The 7490-nt window shown below is 45.7% G+C and overlaps 2 pseudogenes; one reads left to right on the top strand and one right to left on the bottom strand.

Annotated features, from left to right (window-relative positions):
* Window positions 1–439: 439 nt before the first annotated feature.
* LOC105046182 (probable serine acetyltransferase 1) lies at window positions 440–2940 on the bottom strand (annotated as a pseudogene).
* Window positions 2941–3661: 721 nt separating this feature from the next.
* LOC105046183 (peptide-N4-(N-acetyl-beta-glucosaminyl)asparagine amidase A-like) lies at window positions 3662–5799 on the top strand (annotated as a pseudogene).
* Window positions 5800–7490: the final 1691 nt, after the last annotated feature.

Below are 7490 nucleotides of genomic sequence, written 5' to 3'. Positions count from 1 at the left end.
AACGTGCCTGGCCGCCTGTCACCTGCTGCAGCTGCCAACCCCGACCACCGTCGCAGACCATTGCCCCTCGTCGCCACCGCTGCCGACAGATGATCATAATTTTTTTTAATTATAATATATTCATCAAAAAACATTAATTAGTTTAACTTTATATATTATCAAATATATTTTTCGTGAATCTCCCATTTTTTACTCAAAGATGGAACTTCGCTTATAATTCATAATTATATTTTTGTCGACGATGAATTTATAAGTCTAAGGCCTTTGACTCGAAGAGCCGGCAAGGGAAAGAAGTGATTCGGGAGGCGAGGCTATCAGTCAGGGTCCAAAGTTTTGTGATATGAGAATGACCTTTTCAATTGGTCATGGTTAAGAGTGACAAATAAAGGTTTTGATGATGAGATGAGAAGATAAAAAAAAGATATATTTTGATGTCAGATTAGATGATATAGTCGGATCACTCAGAGATGAAGAAGGTGTAATCCATAGACTCCCCTAGGACATCCTTGTGCCTGGTGGGCTTCTCTTTGCTGTCGACCAGCCTGACCGGGTTGCCGATGGTGGTGGTTTTGGATGGGACATCCATGGGGACATTGGATCTGGTGCCAATCTTGGCGCACTCATTGATGCGGATGCATCTGAAGATGGTGGCACCAGCACCAATGAGGATGCCATTGTCGATCTTGGGATGACAGTCACTGACGACCTTCTTGATTTCACCGAGGGTGATGTGGTGGAGGAAGGAGATGTTGTTGCCAATGACAGTGGTCTCACCAATGATGGTTCGAGTGGCGTGGTCGAGGAGGAGGCCATGATCGAGGCAGGTGGTGGGATGGATGTTGACGGTGAAGACATCTGCAATAGGGGACTAGAGGCCGAGGGTGAGGGGCTGGTGTTGCTAAAGCCAGAGGAAGTGGACGACGCGTTGGGCCTAGACAGAAAGGAAGCCTTGATAATTGAGGAGGAAGTGGGAGGAGGAGCAGGCGGGGTTGCAGTGGCAGGCGGCAAGGAGGTCAGCGACGACAGTGACGTGGACGAAGGGTTGGGCGGAGAGAGAGCCGAGGAGCGACCTCACGAGAAGAAGAGAGGAGTTTTGTTTGATTTTTTTGATGAAGATAATTTTGTCCCAAAATTCTATTGCAAAATTATTAAAAATGTAATAATCTAGATAGCCATCTCTCTCAATGACAATCTAAATTACCTCATGGAAGGCAATCTAAATTGCCAATGTAATCTTGATTGTCACCTAAAAAATATACCAAATGCAGCAATCTAATGGGCCCGCTTTCAATTGCTAGCAATATGGATAGATTGCCGGCTACCATACATAACTTAAGGTGGTGTTTGGTGATCCAAATGAAATTACTCATGATTCAAATTCTATAATGATCTGACCATCAGTGATCCAAAATAATGATGTTTGGTAGACCATAATTAGTGATTAAAGAACCTCAAATATCCATAAATAACCTATTTGGTATTCTATAAAAATTCAAGATTACTGATATATAATATTAAAAATATGCATAATATATTTCATAAAAATATATTTATTAATCATATATAATTAAAATATTACTATATTTATTAATATATTAGTAATTAATAGATTCTATAAAAATAGATTTATCAGTCTTATAAATTATTAATCCTATAAAAATATATTAGCTGTTATTATAAAAATAATATTTTTAATTTATAATTATAATATTTTATTTATTAATATGAATATTTATTTTGATTAAAAAAATAAGGTAAATTGAAGTAATATATTAAATATTTTATTATATAAATATAAAATATAATAAAAATTTTTATCCTAATTTAAAATTATAATTGAATCATAATATAACAATAATATAATTAATAATACATTATCATATAATATATACTATAAATATAATATATAATATCAAATATAAGATCATATTATGTATACAATATTGTTATAATATATTAATGATATATTGATTTATTAATTATTTTACTAAATAGAGGGGTATTTTTATTTTTATATTTCAGTCCTAGATCACTGTCTGGTGATGATCTTGCATTTCCTACATCGAGAATGGATATCCTATCACTGAGTTGGAGGGTAATTTGAGGAGTGAGGGTAATTTAAAATTACTGTCATAATGATCACTATGGTGTAACTAAATATGATAATCGCATCATTCCATCCACATTATTCTTGATCTTAGATAGATTACATCATACCAAATACTTTCTAACGCCGTTTTATATCTTATTTTTCTTAAATGAAAAAATCTTGTTTCATTAACTATCTTTGAGGAGAACAAAATCAAAAATATTAGTTCTTATTTATAAGATTTTGCTACGGTGCTCTAAAGAATATTTTGATATTTTTATTGTTTATCTATCTCTGGCTATTGGATTAAACATGAACCATTCGAATTTCAATTGGTTAAAGTATTCATGTACATGACTGATACCGTAAATATTTCAAAAAATAAAATTACTTTTATATAATAATTAAATTATTTTTTTTTCAAAAAATTTTCATCATGGGTAATGAGCAAAGAAGCTGTGGGTGGGGCGAAGTCGTGGGCCAAGGGAACCTTGGGCGGCGTGGGGTGAGGGGTTGTAGAAGCCGTCGGCGTGGAGGTTGGGGGAACCTTGGCCTTGGGTGCACTTGGGGCGAGGGGCCGCACAAGCCACTGACGCCAGGGGATGGGGGAATCGCAAGCGCGTGGGGTGGGGGGGTGCATAGAAGCCGTAGGCAGCGAGAGGGGGCCCTAGGGGGTGGGGGGTGGAACGGGAGGCTGCAGAAGCCACTGATGCCCGAGGATTGTATGGTGGGAGAACCGTGGGAGTGCGAGCTGGGGGCGATGGGGGTGCAGAAGCCACCAGCATCGAGATATGGGCCAGGGGGTTGGGGTTGCAAAAGCCATCGACACTGGGGGTGGGAACAGCAAGCATGTGCGAGGCGGGGGTGGGGGCTTGTAGAAGCCACCGGAAGGGAGGAGACCACTGGCGCAAGGAGCGGGGGTGGAGAGAGGCCAACGGCAGAGGAGCTACGGGCGTCCGACTTGGAGGGGGAGAATGAGGCCACGAGGAAGAAGAAAGAAAAAAAATAAAATATTATTTTTTTAAAAAAATAAAATATATAAAAATAATAATATAAAATATATAAAATATTTTTTATAATAAAATATTATAAAAGAATACTGCAGTAAAATCTTTATTTATAATCTTACTTGGAATGTAGTAGAAGTTATTTTTTTATGAAATTGCTCTTCTGGTTATACACCAAACAAAAAACAAAAGCTGCAAACGTGCGGCTACGAAGGAAAGAATAAGAACGATACAACACCACCCCACTCCCCTCCTCGCTGCAGCTTCCGGGCGCCGCCCTCCTAGCCGGATACGCTAACACGTCGGTCCCGTTTGAAGTCTCCCAACAGAAAAGGAACGATCCTCGAAGAATCGAAACAACCTCATCCTATTTTCCTATATTATAAAAATATCAAAACTGTACCAAAATAAACAGTGAAACGTTTTAAACGTCTGCACTCGCGCCTTCTTCATCTTCCCTCGTCGAAATTTACCATCACAAAGAGACAAAGGCAATGATCTACCATTCACCAGTCTATAAATATTTCTGTCACCCATTCCACCTTCCAAGTGGAATTAATCCCACAATAAGTAAAATCCCACCTCCCTTGGCACTAGGCCAGAGTAGGCATACGATACAGCTTCAAATTAGTCGTTAGTTTCCATTCCAAATTTAAAATTTACCAAAAACGATGAATTCCAACCACCATTACCTCAGAGCCAACTCCTTAATCCCCACTCTGCTCTTCTTTCTATTGTTCATGGGCTGTTCCACCACCTCCTCACCTCCTTCCCTCTCCACAAGCTTCCCCTTTCCTCCACCGCCAGCCGCCCCTCAGAACATGACCCTCGAGTACATGGATCCCACTCTCCCCCCCTCGTCCCCACCGTTAACCCCAAGTGCTCCCTTGTCGTCCTCCGGCAAGACTTCGCCCACACCCTGGGCTTCCCACCGGCCTCCGTTGACTACTCCCCACCCCCGACTGCCCCGCCCCATGGTCTCGTGTCATCATGGAGCTCTCCGCCTCCGCCTCCGACGTCCAGATGGACCGCATCGCCGCCATCTGGGTCGACGGCGCCGAGATCCTCCGCACCAGCACCCCCCTCCCCATGGCCCCCGGCGTCTTCTGGCACGTCCGCAAGGATGTCACCCGCTACACCGCCCTCCTCCGCTCCGCCACCACCTTCTCCATGATGCTCGAGAATTCCAACGCCACCCTCCCCGGCGTCTACTTCGTCAACGTCTCCCTCCACTTCTACCGTGGTGCATTATCCGATGACGTCGGCCGAAACCCGAGCCTAAAACTACCGACAAATGCGCACACGAACGAACAGTTAGGAAGTGGGCGGCTCTCAGCTCACCCAACCATCAAAGGTTTGTACAGAGAGCCCGCGGATTTAATCATTCCCATTTCGAATGAGCTCGGGGACTGCGGTCCCGGCTACTGGTTCAAGATCCACAATGAATCTGACGTGCAACTGACCACTGTTCTAATCCCCAACAATACCTACCGCGCGGTGCTCGAGATCTACGTCTCCCACCACGGGGACGACGAGTACTGGTACGCCAACCCGCTCCGCACGAACGGCCCTCGCGGCGGCCTCATGATGTCCCCATCGAGCAAGGCGAACGGCGGGTTCCGCCAGGTGGTCGTCACGATCGACAAGCGCTTTGCCGGCGCGGTAGTTCCCTTCCCTGTCATATACCCCGGCTCGATCAACCCCTTCTTCTGGGTGCCGGTCGCCGCCATCGGCGCCTATGACCACCCGTCCTACGACCTTGACCTCACACCATTTGTCGGGAAATTGCTCGACGGACCAGAGCACCATTTCGGGCTGACCGTCAGAGACAGCCAGCCATACTGGCTCATGTCGGCTAACCTCCACCTATGGCTCGATGCATGGTCGGACGGCGTCGAGGGTGCATTGGTCCGGTACAAGGTCCCACCGCTGAAGCTAAGCCGACAGGCCGACTGGAGAGAGCGAGACGGCAAGTCCTCGATCGACGGGCAGGTGATCATCCGGTTCTCTGGCTGGGTGAGCTCATCAAAAGGGAACATTACCACGAGCATTAAGCAACGGCTAAAGTTCAAGAGCCGGGTGGAAGTCCATCGCCAGGGATCTATAAAACAAGCATCAATGGAGGTGAAGTCCAGAACAAACGTGAGAACGGAGAAGAACCACAAGGTGATCGGAAGGGTGCAAGTGGACACGGTGGCACCGCTGATGATGGAGACGATGAGTTCGAACGGTGGCGGGGGGTCGGTGTTCGAGAAGACGAAGATGTACCATGAGTTACAGGAGACGACGAGTGTGGCGGTGGGGAAGGAGGTGGCGTACAGCACGATGATGGACCGGCAGGAGTCGGAGGGGTCGGCGCTGATGGAGGAGGGGGTGGCCGTGTGGGGGAGCGGAGACACCAAGTCTACTTACAAGTTTAGGGACGATAAGGCTTGTTATCTCCGGACGGTGGTCATGGTGGGCGGAAGGGTTAGAGATGACGCGGAGACGGCTTCATGCGTGTCGGTCTCGGACTTGGAGCTGAACCAACCTACGAGCCAGAAATGATTGGGTTTATGAGGTTTGGGTTAGATCGGTTTCTCGGTCATTGGGCTGGTGTTGTATTGGGTCCATTTTTGCTTGATACCTGGTCCGTGTAACATATTGTGGGATTTTATCGTTTGTTTTAGCAAGTTAGGTTAAATAATATATTCAGAGTTTTGTATTTTTTTTGGGTGAACTTGGGTTTTGTAGTTTAGTAAGATATATTCCTCACACTATTTGGTAGGGTAATTTCATTTTCTTATAAAAAATCTTTATTATTCTAGCTATTGATCATTTTAAGACCCAGTTTACATGCCGGAGGATCTTATCTGGTGTTGAAAAATATTTTATATATTTTTAATTGTTAGGATTTGACGTTTTGAGATTCGATCCACATTGAGCTCACAATGAGGTCCGCAACGAAAAACGAAGTCCAACGAGATCAAGATCACCTCAAATGGAGCTTGAACGGAGGAGATACACAGATTTGAAGTCGGCACGAAATTCGAAGCGATGGAGGACCGTCGGTGGTCGGCGGCAGCACGATCGCACGTGGCCCAGGCATGGCCAGTGTGTGGGCTGGGCAAGCAGGGCGCAGCCCAGCCCGCAGCGTGTGGCCCGATGCGGGGCACGGCCCAGGCGCGGGGCGTGGCCAGAGCCCAAGCGCGCGGGTGCGGGCTGGCCTAGGCCCACGCTCAAGCACGTGGCGGGCTCAACAGCCCAATTCTCTGATCCACGATGGACCGGATGGTCCACGACCGGGTGCGTGGACCACATGAACGTTTTCCATATGTTTCGCATGGTCCACGGTACTATTCCATGGACCGACATACGATCGGAGGGCGTGGGTAGTTTTCGATGTAGATCTAATGGCTGGAAAGCTTGATGGGCCTGATTAGGACTCCTGATGAGGTTCTAATTGGGTTTAAAGCCTTTAAAAGGCCACAAACAGTGAGCAGATGCGGTGGTGGTTTTGGTTTCTCACGGGAAAAGAACCCAGGTGGCCTGTTGGTCTCGTGTACGTGGACACAGACAGCTTCGCACGAAAAATCGAAAGCTCATGAAGAGAGAGAAGGTGCGGCACTGAGAGGAGAAGCTTCAAGGAGGCTTTTGAACAGCGGATAATGATCGCTTCAGGGGTTCAGGAAGATCTTCCAAGAGAGAGAGCTTTCAGGAGAGACAACTTCCTGTGAAGAAGAAATTAGATGTACGAGGGTTGAGGGCGAGATCTCTTCTTGTAAAATTTTTTTTCTCATAGCGAAGTTTGCATGCCCCATGGAGGTGAGTCCTTTTTGGCTGATCCACGTATTTAATTACTTTCTATTTTATTTCTTCTTTCTTTCTATTGCATCGTGCAGTATCGAAAAAGTTTTGGGATGTGGTGTCCTGATCAGACATCCACCTAATAAGTAGTATCAGAATGAGGCGGTACAAGGATGCAGATTGCAGTGGTGGTGAGTAAAATTGAAGATGGAGAAGACAAGATCAATCAAGATGGAGATCAACAAGTTTGATGGAAAGAGTAATTTCTCTTTGTGGCAAGCAAAGATGACGGACGTGCTCATCTAACAAGAGTTGATTGATGCTCTCTTGTGCAAGGAGAAGCCGACCACCATGGAGGTGTGAGATTGGAAACGGTTATAGATGCAGGTGATGAGTACCATCCGTATATACCTAGCAGATGAGGTGGTGATCCATGTGCTTAGCGAGATTTTTTCGACGGTACTGTGGTCAAAGCTCGAGGAGTTGTACATGATGAAGTCTCTCACCAACACTTTTCCTCTGGAGGCAGTTTTATCAACTGCGGATGGCTGAGGGACAGAGCGTGCAGGAGCATCTCAGTCACTTTCAGAAGATCCTCACCGACCTCC

Source organism: Elaeis guineensis, chromosome 5, assembly GCF_000442705.2.
Source record: "Elaeis guineensis isolate ETL-2024a chromosome 5, EG11, whole genome shotgun sequence".
Lineage (NCBI taxonomy): Eukaryota > Viridiplantae > Streptophyta > Magnoliopsida > Arecales > Arecaceae > Elaeis > Elaeis guineensis.
This window is presented reverse-complemented; position numbering and strand designations above follow the sequence as displayed.